We start from the raw sequence: 16,274 nt of genomic DNA, 5'->3' as shown, positions 1-16,274 counted from the left end.
TTAAGGATAAAAGAACATCAATGAGCCTCAAACTAGTCTATGAAATAAACAGGAAAGGAATAGCTCATATTGGCTGTCAACTTAAGTACATCTGAAACAACCGAAACCCAAGAGATAATATTTTGCTTATGATCTAAGAAATAAAGCATGCCACACTAGTTAGCCAGAGAGGCCAGGCAGTGGTGGTACATACCTTTAATCCCCTGCACTTGGAAGACAGAGGCAGATGGATCTCTGTGAGTTAAGGTCACTCTGGGCTACATGAAATTGATTCAGTCTAAAAGAGAAACAGAGCTCACACAAAGGTGGTCCCAGCACTTGGAGTGATGCCTTTAACCCCAGCACTAAGGATGTGGGAGACAGGACGAATTATGGCTGCTTAGAGAGAGATATGAGTATCAGGCGGGAGGAGACAGGAGCTCACGGTGTCTAGGGAGCCAGTCTGAGCACTCATAGAGACAGGATCACCCACTCCTTTTCAGGCACAAGTAAGAGCTGGTGGCTGGTCGCTCTGCTTCTCTCATCTTTCAGCTCCCTCCCCCCTCAATATCTGACTCTAGGATTTTATTACTAAGAACAATTAGAACTCACGCAACACCCAAGCATCTAGGCATGCCTGTGAGGGGCTTTCCTTAACTGGATCATTTGAGGTGGGAAGACCCAGCCTAAGTCTGGGCCACATTTTCTGTGGCTGCCGCATAAAAGGAAAACAATGCTTTTGCTTCTTGCCTGCTTGTCCTAACTCTCACGGCAAGTTCATCTGTCCTCCTACTGAGGCGTGAGTGATACAAAAACCCACTTTTGGATTCCAACACAGACTGAGGACCAGCTGAGACATCCAGATTCTTAGCCTTCCTGTGAGAAAACAGCCATTGTTGGATTAGCAGGACCACAGCCTATACATACATATAGATTCTATCAGCCCTGTTCAACATACACAGATCAGTGTATAGAACAAGGACAAATACAGCACGCTCAGATGCAGAACAGATTCTTCACAAAGTTCAACATCCCTTTATGATGACTCCAAAGAAACTAAGAACTAAAGAAACATATCTCCACAAAATACAGACTAAAGTCAACTACCCACAGCTAACATGAATGAGGCAAAACTCAAAGAGCTCCTAGTCTAAAACAAGAAGAGGCCAACTCTCACCACTCTTAGTCAGTACAATGATTGAAGTCTCGGCCAACGCCAGATTAAAAAAAAAAACTAGATAAATTAAGAAAGCAAGAATTATCCCTCTTTACAGATGATATGATTCTACACTCAGGAGGACTAAAGTCTCCACTGTAACACTCCCAGCTTACAATTTTAGTGAAGCAGTAATGTTAAATCAGTGGTTTTTCTATCCACTGATAATAAACTTGCTGAGAAAATTTAACAATCTTACTCACAATAGCTTTTTTTAAAAGTACCTTAAAGTAAATATAACCAAAAGGTGAAACATCTACAATGAAAGCTTTTTTATTTTTAACTTTTCATAAGTTACATTCACTTTCTGTGCACTGGTGTTTTTGCCTGCACGTATGTCTGTGAGAGGGTGTCAGACTCCCTAGAACTGGAGTTACAGACAGTTGTGAGCTGCCACATAAGTGCTGGGAATTGAACCCAAGGCCTCTGGAAGAGCAGCCAGTGCTCTTAACTGCTAAGCCTTCTCTCCAGCCCCCATAAAAGCTTTTTTTTTAAAGAAAAAAATGAGTTCATTAAAACATGAAAGAACCTCTCATGTTCATGGATCAGGAGAATTGCTAAAATGGTCATACCACCAAAAATAATCTACAGATTCAATGCAGTCAACATCCAAAGTCCAATGGCATTCTTCACAGAACTTGAAAGAAAATCTAAAATTCATGCAGAAATCCAAGTCTCAGAAAAGCCAAAGTGACCCTGAACAAAACAGCAGTGCCAGAAGCATCACATTCAAAACAGCCTACAGAGCCATGCTAAGAAAGACAGCACGGCACTGGGACCCTGAAGCAGAAGACTCAGAAATAGACCTCCACACAACTATGGCCACCTGATCCAACCAAGAGAGGTGCCAAAAACACGGGAAAAAGCCTCTTTAGCAAAGGGGACATTTCCACACTCAAAAGATCTAAACTAGATCCCTCTCACCACCACCCCCAAAACATCAGCTCAAAATGTATCAGAAATCTTAATGTGGCACCTGCGACCGTAAAGCTGCTAGAGGGAAGTGGGAAAATGCTTCGAAACGCAGGCACAGGCGAGGGCTTTCTGAATACAGCTTCATTAGCCCTGGACATGATAGCAAACTAACAAATGGGGTTGTGTCAAATGTGAGAGTCCTATACAGAACACAAAGCAATCTCCAGAGTAAACTAATAACCTACAGAATGTGTCTTTTTCTAACTATTCATTCCATAGGGAATTAAAGATTTATTTTTAATCATGTGTGTGTGCACGTGTGAGTACACACGCAGGTGTCCACAAACGCCAGAGGTGCCGGGCCTCCCCAGAACTGAATTACTGGTGGTTGTAAACCGTCAACATGGATTCTGGGAACCAAAGTGGGATCCTCTGGAAGAGCAGTTTGTGCTCCTAACAACTTAGCTACTTCTCCAGCCTTTCAATGGGGAATTGAATATCTAGACTATATAAAGAATTCAAAAATTAAACAAAAAAGAATAATCTAGTCATTTAATGGGCAAATAAGGAAGTACAAATATCAATAAATATTGGAAAAATGGTAAAGCTTCTTAGCCATCAAGAAAATACAAATCAAAACCATATTGAAGCTGGGTGTGGTGGAAAACACCAGCCTTGTTACACAAACACTTCAAGGTCAACTTGGGCTACCTGAGAGACAGTCTCAAAGAAAGGAAGGAAAGGAAGGAGAGGAGAGGAGGGAAGAGAGAATAAAAGGAAAGGAAAAACGCCATTGAAATCCTATCTCAACTCAGATAGCTATCACCAGGAAAACAACAACAAATGTTAGTAAGGGTCCCCCACTAACCCTGCGTCTATACATTCCTCCAGGCATGATATGACCCTTGCAATCTAACCCTGTAATAACCCACGCAAGCCTTTATGAGGTTGGGCCCACCCATTCCCTCTTGGAGAACTGCTCACTGAGATTGAGACATCACCCTCCCTGGGGTTACAGAAGTAGTTAATACAACACTTGCTGGGAAAAAATACTTTTCTTCTCTGGTATAGTCACCCTGAAAGTTGCTCATGCTAATGTATGTAATTGCTCACCTATACTCCTGTAAGTAACCACAATGTTTTAGACTGGTTCACCAACCTAGATGTGAGTAGAATCATTTCTTTATCACTGGTACCCAATCTGGGGTCAACAGATGTTTGTAAAATTCTCTCTATCAAATTAATATGACAACATTGTTGAAGGGAATGTAAATTAATGCAGTCAATATGAAATAGTTTGGATGTTTGTCAAAAACCTAAAACCAAAAAACATCTGTTCCAACAATACCCTCCACCACTCCTAGATCTACACCCAAGAGAATCAAAGTCAGTATGCTACAGAGATCACAGCACTATTCACAATTGCCAAGTTATGAAATCAAATTAGATGTTCATCAATAGACCTATGAAGAAAATGTGATACACATACACACACACACACACACACACACACACTATTTAAACAAAAACAAAATAAAAACTTAAATAGCCATTGTTTTCTGTAGTTGGCATTTTCTCTGGGATGCCAACCAGCTCCCAAATAATGGCACTTATCATGAATGCCCAGCCTTGGCTTAGCTTGTCCCACCAGCCCTTATAACTTAAGTTAACCTGTTTCTCTTCACCTGTGTTTTGCCTCAGAGCTTTTTACCTTTCTTTCCTTCTGTGTGTCCTACTCTGTGTCTGTCTGTCTGGCCCCTGGTGTCTCCCTGTCATCTCCTTTTCTTTCTTCCTTTCTTTCCAGCCTAACTTTCCTCCTCCTCCTTATTCTCGCTGTCCACAAGTCCTATACCTCCTCCCTTGCCATTGGTTGTTCAGCTTTTCATTAGACCAATCAGGTACCTTGGGCAGGCAAGGTAAAACAGCAACACATCTTTACACAATTAAACAAATACTCTGCAACATAAACAAATGCAACACTTCTTTACATAGTTAAGTATTCCACAACAGTTTTCACCATCTGCTGCCCCACTAAGATCCCATCTTCTTTAACAAAATTCTAGAGCAAAAGAGTTTTAAAAATTCTACCTTTGACTAAAATGTTAAAATTCTGTTTTAAATGTCTCATTATGTGGCCCTAGCTGTCATGGAACTATGTATATCAAGCTGGCCTTAAACCAGAAGAAATCCTCCTGCCTCTGTCTTTGAGTACTGGGATTAAAGGTATTACCACCACACTAGGCCCAATTTTCTTGATACATATATTCAAGCATGTAAGTACATTTTATGAAGCACTTGAAAAATATGAAAACATCATACCCCACTCCTGAACCCTTCAGTTTGTATTCCCAATAAGCACATTCTCCTATATTACTACAATGCTATTGTTACATCTTAATTTTGTTTGGACCACAGTCTCACTATGCAGCTTTAGCTGACTTGTCTGAAACTTGCTACATCAACCAAGCTGGTCTGGAATTTATAGAGATCTGCTGCCTTTGCCTCCCAAGTGCTGAGATTAAAGAAATACTTTTTTAAAAAAAAGTCTTACTAGCCCAGCCCTGAAATCCAGGACCCTCATGTCTATCCCTTGTATAGGATATGGATTTTTGTATCAGCTATTACCAGATGTTATTAAAGTTCTAAGTACAAAGACTTACTTAAGGAATGCATTTCAGTAAAACAATTATTACCTGCACTACATTCAAGGATTATGCCTGCTCTTCTGAGAAGTCTGGACTCTAGCTGTGGAATTTTTGCATGGTAAAATCCAACTTACAGAACTCTACTTGCCACAGTATGTTGGACAGCTAAAGAGGGCAGAAGATAGTAGCATGGTTTGTAGGCAACAGAACTACAAATACTTAATATTTTAGTTTTATCACATGTTGAGTAAACCTGCACTAAGAGTAAATAAAATGAAACTAAATCGGATTTATCTTAAACGTTCATGTTGGTATAAATGTGCCTTTAATGAGGGGGGAAGAGCCAGGTGTGGTGGTCTATACCTATAATGTCAGTGCTCAGGAGGCTAAGGGAGGAGGGCTACAAATTCAAGCCTCACACACAGTGGTCCCCTGACCAAAAACAGGGTGGTGCAAAATGAAGAAACCGTGGACAGTTTTGAAGGTTTTAGCATTAAATGAAACTTTTAAGATGTATTTACTTTTATTTATGCACATGTGCATGTATGCCTATATGAGTTCCCATGTACACATCCATGTAGGTACCCATGGAGGCCAAAAGAGGGTGTCAAATTCACTGGGGCTCTAAGTCACTGAGGTGGGTGCTAAGAACCAAAGTCAGGTCCTCCGCAAGAGCTCTTTAATGGCTGAGCCCTTTCTCCACATCTCTCCACATCTCTCCCGCCCCCTGGAAGTTTGGTGGTGGTGGTTGTTTTCTTTGTTTTGTTTTTTTTGTATGAGTGCCTACATGTATATAGGCATCACACACATACATTATAAATAAAATTTAATAACAAAAGAAAACATATACAACTCTTTAGCATTCTGAAAACATGTAATTTCTCAACTCCTAAAATCCTTAATTGTGTAACCAGACATCGAAGGTGAATCACTATGCCCTTCAGATAGCTGAGGGGCATATGTACAACTTCTAACATACTATAGTTTATAGTTCTGGACAGCATGCTTTCACTCAGGAAAACACTGCGGACCATCTGTGCCAACTCAATGAAACCCCTAGCCTCTGGACCCCTGCTTCTTTAGCAATTCCATCTACTACCTTGACGTCACAACTAAATATGTCTCAACTGCTTCTAAAGAAAAAGCAGCTGGCTCTCACACAAGTCCCAGTGCACAAGAGTCTAAGACCTCTATTTACATTCCTGCCGTGAAAGTGTTTGTAAGATTTCACTTCCTCAAAAGAAAATTCTGATACATCACACCGTGGATAGACCTTGAGAACACTATGGTAAATGAAATGCAGTAATCACAAAAGAACAAATACTGTATGATTCTGCTTAAAAGAGGTACCTAGAGTAGTCAAAATCATAAGCAGAAAGTTCAGAGGTGGTACCATAGCAGAGAGGAGAGGGAAAGGGAGTCACTACTGACTAATTATTTCACTCTTAGTTCATGTCTAAGAGATGAAGAGACAGGCGGGGCAAGGGCAGCATAAAATTATGAACGTATTTAAGGTAGCACTAACCTATAAACATTTAGAATGGTTAAGATAGTAAACTTGCAGACATAGTTTACCTCTAATTTTTTTAGTTTAAAGAATAATAAAAATGCAGTTGGGACTGGAAAGATGGCTCAGGCAATTAAAAGCCCTTGCTGCCCTTGCACAGGAACCAGCTTGGCTCCCAGCATCCACATGGCAGCCCGGATCTGCCTGCAACTATAGATCTGGGGAACCCAACGCCCTCTTCCGACCTCTGAGGGCTCTTGCATGTATATGGTATATATACACACACTCAGGCACAAAACATACACAGAAAAATGATCAATTTTTAATTCATCTCTTAATTTCTATGCTCTAGACAGAGATATAGTAGGTGCACCTGTGTGGTTATCTAATCACTCTAAGGTTATTTTACAATGACACAAGTAAAAAACAACCAAAATGATAGCTCGAAATGACATCCCTAACTGCTATACACTATTAACAAGAGAGGTGTGTGTGTGCACATGTGTGTTTGTGTTTTGTAGGGTGACACTTATGTGAGTATGCCTGTGCAGGCAAGAGGACCTCTTGTTTCTCAGACGCTGCGCAAATTGTTAAGTCAGGATTACTTACTGGCCTGGATCACCAAGTAAACCAGGCTACCTAGCCAGTCACCTTCAGGGATCTATCTACCTGTGTTAGCATCTCCGGTGCTGACCTACCACATCCAGCTTTTAAACGGATTCCAGGAACCAAACTCTGGTCCTTATTCTTGCAAGGCAAGCACCTAATTGACTAGCTACCAAGTAGTAAGTACTAAAAAAAAATATGGTTTATAAGAACTAATCACTAAGAACAGTGGCAAAAACTGAGACCAAGAGCACTATATGGGGGGCTGGAGATGGCTGCTCTTCCAGAAGTCCTGAGTTCAGTTCCCAGCCACCGCATGGTAGCTCACAGCCATCTGTAATGAGACCTGGTGCTCTCCTTTGGAGTGCAGGCAGACATGCAGACAGACATTGTATACATACATACATACATACATACATACATACATACATACATACATACCACTATATGTAAGTACTAAACTAATGTGAAAAGACATTAAAACCAAACAGCAATTCATGGACAGCTTTACCACCATGGCCATCACAAATACATTTCAAAAACTCTGGGGGTGGGAGGAGGCGCTGGAGAGATGCTCAGGAGTTAAGAGCACTGGTTGCTCTTACAGAGGACCAGGGTTCTATTCCTAGCACCCACATGGTGGCTTACAACCACCTATAATTACAGCTCCAGGAGCTCTGAAACCCTCTTCTGAGTTTCTCCAGCACCAGGCAGGCATGCGGTGCATATACATTCATGCAGGCAAAACATTCACACTCATACAATAAATAAATCTTAAAAACAAGTTTTTACTATTCAGGGTATAAAAATATTAATTTCAACCAGAAGCAAAATATTTGTTAAGTAGCTTTAAACTGAACATCAAAAAGTAAAATAAAAAATAAACTGCACATCAGCAGGCAAAAACTTTGAGCTATTTAAATAATTGCTAAATTTCTTATTTTACCGTACGTTGTCATTCCAAGTGTGTAACACCGACTGCTATGATGGCTAATCTTGGCTGTCCGCTTGACTACAACTTGAGTCAACTAAAACCCAAGCATCTGGGCAAGTCTGTGAGGGGTTTCCTCAATTGGATCATTTAGGTAGGAAGACCCACCCTACGTCTGGGCCACACCTTCTGGTATCAGCCCACATAAAAGGAAATACATTAAGAAAGCTTTAGCTTTTTGCCTGTTCATTCTCACTGGCAAATTCAGTGACTTGACTGCTAAGGCATTCTTTTGATGGTATTAGAACCTACTTTTTTGGGACTCCAACACAGACTCAAAGCCATCAACTCTTTAGGAATCCTCTGGGACTCCAGCATCAGACTGGAACTTCTGAGATAGCCAGTCTCACGGACTGAAAAATGACCAGATGCTTGGCCTGTCAGTTGGGGGATCATAGCTTATAAGCTACCTGGATCATAGCCTATAAGCAACTCTAATAAATCTCTCTCACATATGAGAGATGTGTTACTATAAATATACACACACACACATTTTTCTCATTCTTACCAGTTCTGTTCCTTTAGGAAATACTAATACAACTTCTAACAAGCCATGTTCCATCTTTCACCTAAGATCCTCTCTAAGTACTGTAGAGATGGCTGAGTGGTTAAGACGGTTCTTCTAGAGGACCTGAGTTCAGTTCCCAACACCTACACAGTTCAGCTTACAATTGCCTATAATTCCAGCTCCAAGAGAACCCAAAGTCTCTGGATTCAGAGGGCACTGACACAAATGTGCACATACTCACATGCACATGCATGCACGCGCACGCACGCACACACACACACACACACACACACACACAATTTAAGATAATAAAAATAAGCTTGCTTGGTGGTGCACGCCTTTAATGCCAGTACTCGGGAGGCAGAGGCAGAGGCAGGTGAATCTCTGTGAGTTCAAGGCCAGCCTGGTCTACAGAACAAGCTCCAGGACAGCCTCCAAAACAATACAGGGAAACCATGTCTCAAAAAAACAAACAAAAAAAAAGATAATAAAAATAGATCTTAAAAAAGATGCTAAATATTACCTCATCCCAAAATCCAATTCTCCCCACAAAGCAAATACTCTTTAACTGCTCTATCTACTCTAAATATGTTCAGTAATTAACCTCTTTCTATACTAAGTAAAGCATTAAAAAAGGAAACAACGCACTCAGTACTGTACACCATGTTAGAAATGCTACTCCCTGCACAGAGTTTAGTTCACTCAAGTTATCTAACAATCTACAAAGTTCAAGAAGTATTTCACATACAGAATATGGATGGGGGCTGGAAAGATGGCTCACTGGTCAAGAGGGAGTAAAGGTTCCAGACTTGTATGAGGAGGCTCACTCTCACCTGTAATTCAAGCTGCACAGAACTAACACTCTAACCGCCTGGGGCACCGTATTCATGTATGTACACACACACACACACACACACACACCAAAGTTTTTGCTGTAAAAGAAGTTCTGCTGGGAGGTGGTGGTGCAGGCCTTTGATCCCAGCCTAGACAGCCAAGGCTACAGAGAAACCGTCTCAAAAACCAAACAAAAAAGTTCGAAAGAACACCCTAAAGACAAAGAGAGCTTAATAAAGTTTGAGGGTTTTTTGTTGTAGTGTTTTTTAGTGAACTGTATCTTTATTCAGTTAATTTGATATTATATTGAATTTGTGCTTATTCTGTAGCCCTGGCTATCCTGGAACTCACACTGTAGACCAGACAGGCCTTCAAACTCACAGAGATCCACCTGCCTGTGCCTCCTGAATGCTGGGACTAAGGGAGTGCACCACCACACCCAGCCTCTGAGCCTGGATTTATTTTGGTTAAATTATAATTACTAAATACATTTATTCCTTCTATAATATCTTGACTTTCCATTTACATATTTTATATCTCTTAAAATGTAACTATAATTTTCACATCTGATTTGGTAAATTTTAACAATAACATGTTCCATTGCATGTTTGTGCCTGTAAATACAACTGTTAGATCTCATTAAGGCAGAATAGAAACCTGGGGAAACTGGAAATGAAAAGAGAAAGAAAGGAGTCCCTCATCCAAGAGTCTGGTCACAGCTGCTTGCAAATTGAGAAGCAAGAATTTCAACGTAACTATCAACATATGTTGTGAACCTGCTAACATAGAAATAATATTCCTTTCATATACAGATGCACTATGTTAAAATAGAAATAAACTTGGCTTACGGCCTAAATGTATATGACTAAGGATAGGGCTTCATCCCTTTCCCCTGGCTGGTTGGCTGGCCGTTTGCTACGACAGGGTCACACTACATAGCCTAGGGTTAACCCGGTGCTTGTAGTTTAAGTTTGTTCACTTGAGGCAGTCTAGTCTACAAAGCAAGTTCCAGGGCAGCCAGAACTGTTACAGAGAGAAACCCTATCTTTAAAAAAAATTATTTTGAAAACTCTTAAAAGGGTACTCTGGAACCCTGCTATTCCTATAGTGAAATCGGTAGAGACAAAAAATCAGTATGAAGAGCAGCAGCAGAGATAACAAAAGACCCTGCTGCCCCGCCTCAAAAACAAGGCAGAAAGGACTGAAGAGATGGCTCAGCAGTTAATTACTTGTTATTTTGCTATTCTTGACAGAGGGCAGGGGTTCAGTTCCCAGAACTTAAACAGTGACTCACAACCATCTGTAACTTCTGTCCTAGGGAATCTGACACCCCTTTCTGTCCTCCACAGGCACCAGGCAATCAGTATACATACATATATGCAAGCAAAACACTCATTCTTGTAAAATCAAATAAATACACTTAAAATCAAGCAAAAGCCAAAATGGAACAAATGAACAAACTTAAAAATAGTCATATGACCTCCAAACATGCACCATGTCATGTCCACAATCATACAAAAAGGAATAAACAAAAATCTTTACAAAAAGTAACGGCCCTGGCTGTCCTGGAACTCACTTGTAAACTAGGCTGGCCTTGAACTCGGAGATCTGCCTGCCTCTGCCTCCTGAGTGCTGGGATAAATGGCGTGTCCCATCACCGTGCAGTCATGTAATATTGTTATACAATTCTAAATATGTGTTTAAAGTCTCCTGTCTCTGTTAAGCTGTCTCTTCACCACCATAACAGAACCTACACAGAAAGGCCTATGCTACCGTCGTCATCATCATCATCCTCCTCCTCCTCCTCCTTTTTTGTTTTTTCAACACAGGGTTTCTCTGTGTAGGCTTGGCTGTCCTGGAACTCACAACTCGGTAGACGAGGCTGTCCTGGAACTCAGAGATCCGCTTGCCTCTGCTTCCCAGGTGCTGGGATTAAAGATGTGTGCCACCACCACGTGGCAGAAAACGTTTATAGTAAAATCTACATTTTTTTCATCAATAACTTTTTTTTCTTATCCTTATTCTCACTTTTGAAAACTTTAAACATGAATTTTCAGCAACCTAACTAAATCTTTTCTATTTTTAAACCATTTTCCAGTGGGGCTAGTATCACTTGAAGAATGGCAGCAGCCTAACAAACTCCACTCCCTAAAGTCTAATGGCTCAAAGCCTCCTGGGTAACCAAAATCCCCAGATACTTGCAACCAACTTAGCAACTACATACGTAGAAAAGCTGCTTGAAAATACAAAAATACACAAGTTGGATAAAAATGGTATTCACTGAAAGAAAATTCTCTGCCATAGCAAATCTGCACCATTTACCTTTTTTAAATTTCACTGAAATTGTTGTAAAATGTTATCAGCCAAATAATGGCATAAAGTATTTAAATTTTTTAAATGGAAATGTTTACTTTAACAGTATTTAGCATTCAGAAATAAGTAGTATTTTGTACTTGTCACTTCATGTGAATATAACATAAGGCCATAATAAAAGGTCAATGGTGTTTGGTTCATTCCTCTTTTCTACAGTATTGTAGTCAAATGACACCTGCTATTACATTACATTTCTAACACTAAGCCCAGTCTAGTTATCACTATGAAAGCAAAGGTCACCCTACAAATGTGTGGGCAGGCAGATTTTTGCACTTCAGTGGTTGTTTGGTTTAGCACAGTAAAGGTTCAGGTTTGGCGTTTTGAGACAGAGTTTCATGGTCCATGATGGCCTAAAACTCACTGAGTACCAAAGGATGACTTTGAATTTTTAAGCCTTCTGCTCCCCAAATACTGGAACTGCAGGAGCATGTCACCACGCCCTGCTGGCAAAGCATTGCTTTTTCATCTATTTGTTTAAAATCTGTGTTCTTGTGAGCACATACATGGCAATGCATTTTTAAAGGGGAAAACCATGGTTCCCAAAGAAGCAAATATTAAAGAGAAGAAACCCACCCCCTTTTGTAGTTTCTGTTTCTCATACATGCCTTCAGTTTCATCCCAAAGATTCAGCAGTTTTTACAAGGAAAAGTCATTTAAAAAAAAAAGCTTCAGAAAAAAGCAAGTAGTTCACTAATGATGGCTAAATCATCATGTACTCTAGTTCATGAGGCTGTTAACTTTGAATGAAATGACCAAATTCAAGTCACTGTTGGCCCATCAACTAGCTGATTAAACAGAATTATTCAGAGACTCAATCTCTCTCTCATAGTCACACTGAACTTTGTGGAGTATTCCACATATATCTCTAACATGGGAAGAAAACCACATCCCCTTTATTTTTTTTTTTTTTTTTTGAGACAGGGTTTTTCTGCGTAACAGCCCTGGCTGTCCTGGAACTCCCAGTGCTGGGATTAAAGGTGTGCGCCACTCCCACTTTCTATCACACAGATGTCTTGGGTGGAAGGGACCCAGCATTGGCCTTTACATGAAGCTAACAAGAGCATTCACTTAGAACCTAACTCCAGTAGAAACAAAGAGCACAAAGACACATTAAAAGACACTTGGGAGACACAGGCAAATTACTGCAGCACTTACTTCCAGTGAGTATCTAAAACTCAACCTTTTGGGCAGGGCTCTAATACAAAAAGTGGCTTTAATCAAAGGGACTTAAAAAACTGCACAGACATTTTAATTTACGTTTTGTTCTTACTTTTACTATTGGACTTTTAATCATTTGATAAACCAGGCATTCATCTTACAAGCATAGATCAAGTTGGCTGCTGTCATTTAAAAGGTTGCTAAAGCTTTATACGCATACCATTAATTCACTGGACTTTAAAATCAATCTTCACTCAATTTTCCTTAAAATTTTATGTTTTAACTCACCTACTGACTGATACTGTTAACTTCTTGGGGAAATTCGTGGTTCTTCCTTCAAACCTATTCTCTACAAATGCATCTGTATCCCCAAATTGGCAGTGATATAAGAACGTAACTGCGAACTGAAAGACTCCCAGAAACCGCAATCCAAACACACCAAATACTACTCAGCTAAAAATGTCCTTATGACCACAAAGATCAAAGGTCAGAATATCAAGACATTGTCAAAACCAGAAAAGCTTTACACCATTACAAAAACAAAGTACCATGACAAAAAAAGCCCACAACTCCAAGTCCACCTACTTGCTATTCTTCAGTTATTAACTATTGCCCCTTTCACATTCTAAAAGGTCCCGGCTCTGAGGAAAAATTCACAGGTTGTGATGGAAGGCGGAATGGTAGTTACCTTGAGGGAAGAAGAAACCAAACCGAATTCCAGGAATCCCTTTGGGGTGGGGACCGAAATTTTTCTATTTCTTAATGTTTTGTACATCAGGACATGCATGTCTGCAAAACAACGCTCGAGTGTCTGTGTGCTCAAGTGTCTGTGTGAAGGCAGTGGGTCCCCCTGGAACTGGAGTTACAGACAGTTGCGAGCTGCCTTGTGGGTGCTAGGAATTGAACCCGGGTCCTCTGGAAGAGCCACTAATGCTCTTAACCGCTGAGCCATCTCTCCAGCCCCAAAAAGGCATAATTTCTTAAGTGGACTGAACTGCCTTCTCTAAATACCTGTGTTCAAATAAAGCTCACAAAATTATCCTGGATATAGCCAGCACGACGGTTTTTCCAACCTATTTTTATAAAGACACATTATTGTCAGTGCTTTTATGCACAACCCTTAAATCTCGTTTTAAGAAGTCTCCATAATCTCAGAACCACAAGGACGGTGGTGATCTACCGTTTACCCTTCTCTTGCAAATAAGGAAAATCAAATCTACATTGGGTGGATACCTATCCCAAGATAAGGTGGCAATAACACAACTGGGTCCTTATCTCAGGCCTCTCTCGTGGGCCAACGGGGGCCGTTCTGTCCCTGACGCTGCAAACAAATCCGCACTGTGCATCTATCTACCTGTGGCCTGGGAGAGCTCAGCATCCGCCACGAGGTAGCAGGCCCCAGTGCGTGCTTAGGAAAACACATTCACCTTCGTCTTCCATGCTATCGAGACAGCTGCCAAATCTACAGTCACCTGCACAGGCATTCTGCTTCCGACGAAATTAAGTCTGACACCTTGAAACCGGGTCTCGGGAGAGGACACACGCAGACATTGACCAAAATCCACCTTACTTCCTTCGGATTTTTTTCTTTTTCTTTTTTTTTTTTTTTTGGATGAATACCGGACTCACCAGACAGACACCACCTGGGTCCATTAACCGCCGTGAGCGGCCCGCGAGGAAGAGCTCCCACCAAGTAAAAAATAAATAAATAAATAAATAAACCAGCCCCACTTGAGACAGGAGCGTCCCAGCCGACTCCAGGCGCGCACTGCGAGCTCTGGGGGGTGGGGGACACCTGGGGTTGACAGCTGAGTTTCAGACCCCACGCCAGCAGCTGGCATCGTGGGGAAGGGGGGAGAAAAAAACTTAACGCGACCCACATCCTGTCCGCGGGGATCTTATTCCCGGTCTCGCCGGGCTTTTCTGCCCCGCAGAGCGCAGGCCTTGCTTCCCAGGACACTCGGGCTCGTCCCTCCGGCCCTTTCCACGGGGAACAAAAACCCAGACTCGGGAACAGAAACCCGAAGGGTCACGGACCTGCCCAGTGGCCTCGGGACGCTGACCGGGTCCGCGCAGGGGAGGATCGGGCGGGCGGCGGCGGCTCACGAGCCGAGGAGGCCGGGGAGGCCGGAGCCACCGGTTGCGGCGGCGGAGGAGACGGCGGCGGCGGCGGCTGGACGTTCGGCCAGCGCGCGACGGCCGCCTGGGGCCCTGCGAAGTTGAGAGGCCGCGCGGGCTGCGGGTTCGCGCCCCGCCCGGAGCGAGCCCGGGGTTGTCGGGAGGGGGACCGAGGGGGGGCGGGTCCGCGGGGGCTCGGCGGGAGGAAGCTCGGTGGCGGGGGCCCGGAGCCCCGCAACTTGGGCGCCAGCGGTGCGGGCGCGCGCCGCTCGCCCGTTCCCTCGCCCCCGGGCCCGCCAGCCGTGGCCGCGAGGTGTCCGGGCGCGGCCCCGCCGGGCCCCGCCAGCCCCGCCAGCCGGCGCGCCGAGCCTCGGGACCGCGCCAGGCCGCGCGCCGGCGCCGCGTTACCCCCCGCCGGCCCCCTCCACCTCACCCCCGCGCCCAACGCGCCGCCGCCGCCCGTTGGCGCCGCCACCCGCCGGCTCCCCGCGGTTCCCGCCCGCAAAGTTGCCCGGCCTCGTCGGGAGGGCGCCGCGCCGCCCCCATCAGGCCGCCGCGCGGGAAGGGCCCAAGCCGGCCGCCCCGCTCTTTTACCTGACGGAGTTTTCGCGCGCCGCGCCGCGCCGCGCGCGCGCGCGCTCTCGCTCGCTCGCTCGCTCTCCCCTCTCGCTCGCCCGCTCGTTTTCTTTCTTTCTTTTCCTTTTTTTTCTTCTTCTTCTTTTTCTTTGGCGCTCGCCCGCCCGCGCGGGGCGCCTTTTCCGCTCGCGCCGCCCGCCCGCTCGCGCCCTCCTTCCTGCTGGGCCCGGCAGAGCGGGGCGGCCGGCAGCTCTCCCCGCCCCCCTGCACCCGCGCTCCGGCGGAGGCGGCGGCGGCGGCAGCGGCGGCGCCGCTCCGCGCTCCGGCTCATTCCAATATGGCACGGACGCAGGGCGCATGCGCCCGCGCCCCCCCCTCCCGCTCCCTCCCCTCCCCTCCCCCGGGCTCCGCCGCGGTCCTCGCCTTGCGCGTGTGGCGCCCACGGCCGCAGCCTCCCCGCTGCCAGCGGCGGCTCGCGCGGGGCTCCCGGGAGAGGAGGCGTCCGTGGGCCCCAGGCCCGGTGCCCGCCGCGTCCCCAGTCGGCGCCTCGCCGAGGACGCCCCCGAGGCCGGGGGGTGGCGGGGCCGGGGGTGGAAGGGGGAGAAGCGGAGGCGGGGGCCTCGGATCCCCGACGGCGCCGTGGACTGCAGCGCGCTCCTGGCCCTGCGTGGGTTCCGGAGAGAAAGACCTCACCTCGGCTTCTGGACAGAGCGGTTCGGGACCCGGCCGAGCCCCGGATCCGTCCCATCCCGGGGGAAGCGCTGCCACGGTAGCCCGCACGTAACCGCCCCGAGCGAGCGAGCTGGCATTAGCAGAGCGGCCGCGGCTCGGCGGGGCCCTGACGGTGG

The 16,274-nt window shown here is 44.7% G+C and overlaps 1 protein-coding gene across 6 annotated transcripts in view; it reads right to left on the bottom strand.

Moving 5' to 3' along the window:
* Positions 1 to 16,274, bottom strand: part of Sfmbt1 (Scm like with four mbt domains 1) — a 100,320-nt gene that overhangs the window by 83,629 nt on the left and 417 nt on the right. For 2 of the 6 annotated variants that reach the window (XM_040747796.1, XM_040747797.1), the window contains exon 1: positions 14,770 to 14,913. The exons of 2 other annotated variants lie outside the window; for them this stretch is intronic. The gene's annotated coding sequence lies outside the window, so the exon portion shown is untranslated. Of the gene's footprint in view, positions 1 to 14,769; positions 14,914 to 15,444; positions 15,462 to 16,274 lie in introns of those variants that run through there. 2 more of the 6 variants (XM_040747801.1, XM_040747802.1) reach the window with 2 other exon arrangements.

Source organism: Mesocricetus auratus, unplaced genomic scaffold (assembly GCF_017639785.1).
Source record: "Mesocricetus auratus isolate SY011 unplaced genomic scaffold, BCM_Maur_2.0 Super-Scaffold_100006, whole genome shotgun sequence".
NCBI lineage: Eukaryota > Metazoa > Chordata > Mammalia > Rodentia > Cricetidae > Mesocricetus > Mesocricetus auratus.
This window is presented reverse-complemented; position numbering and strand designations above follow the sequence as displayed.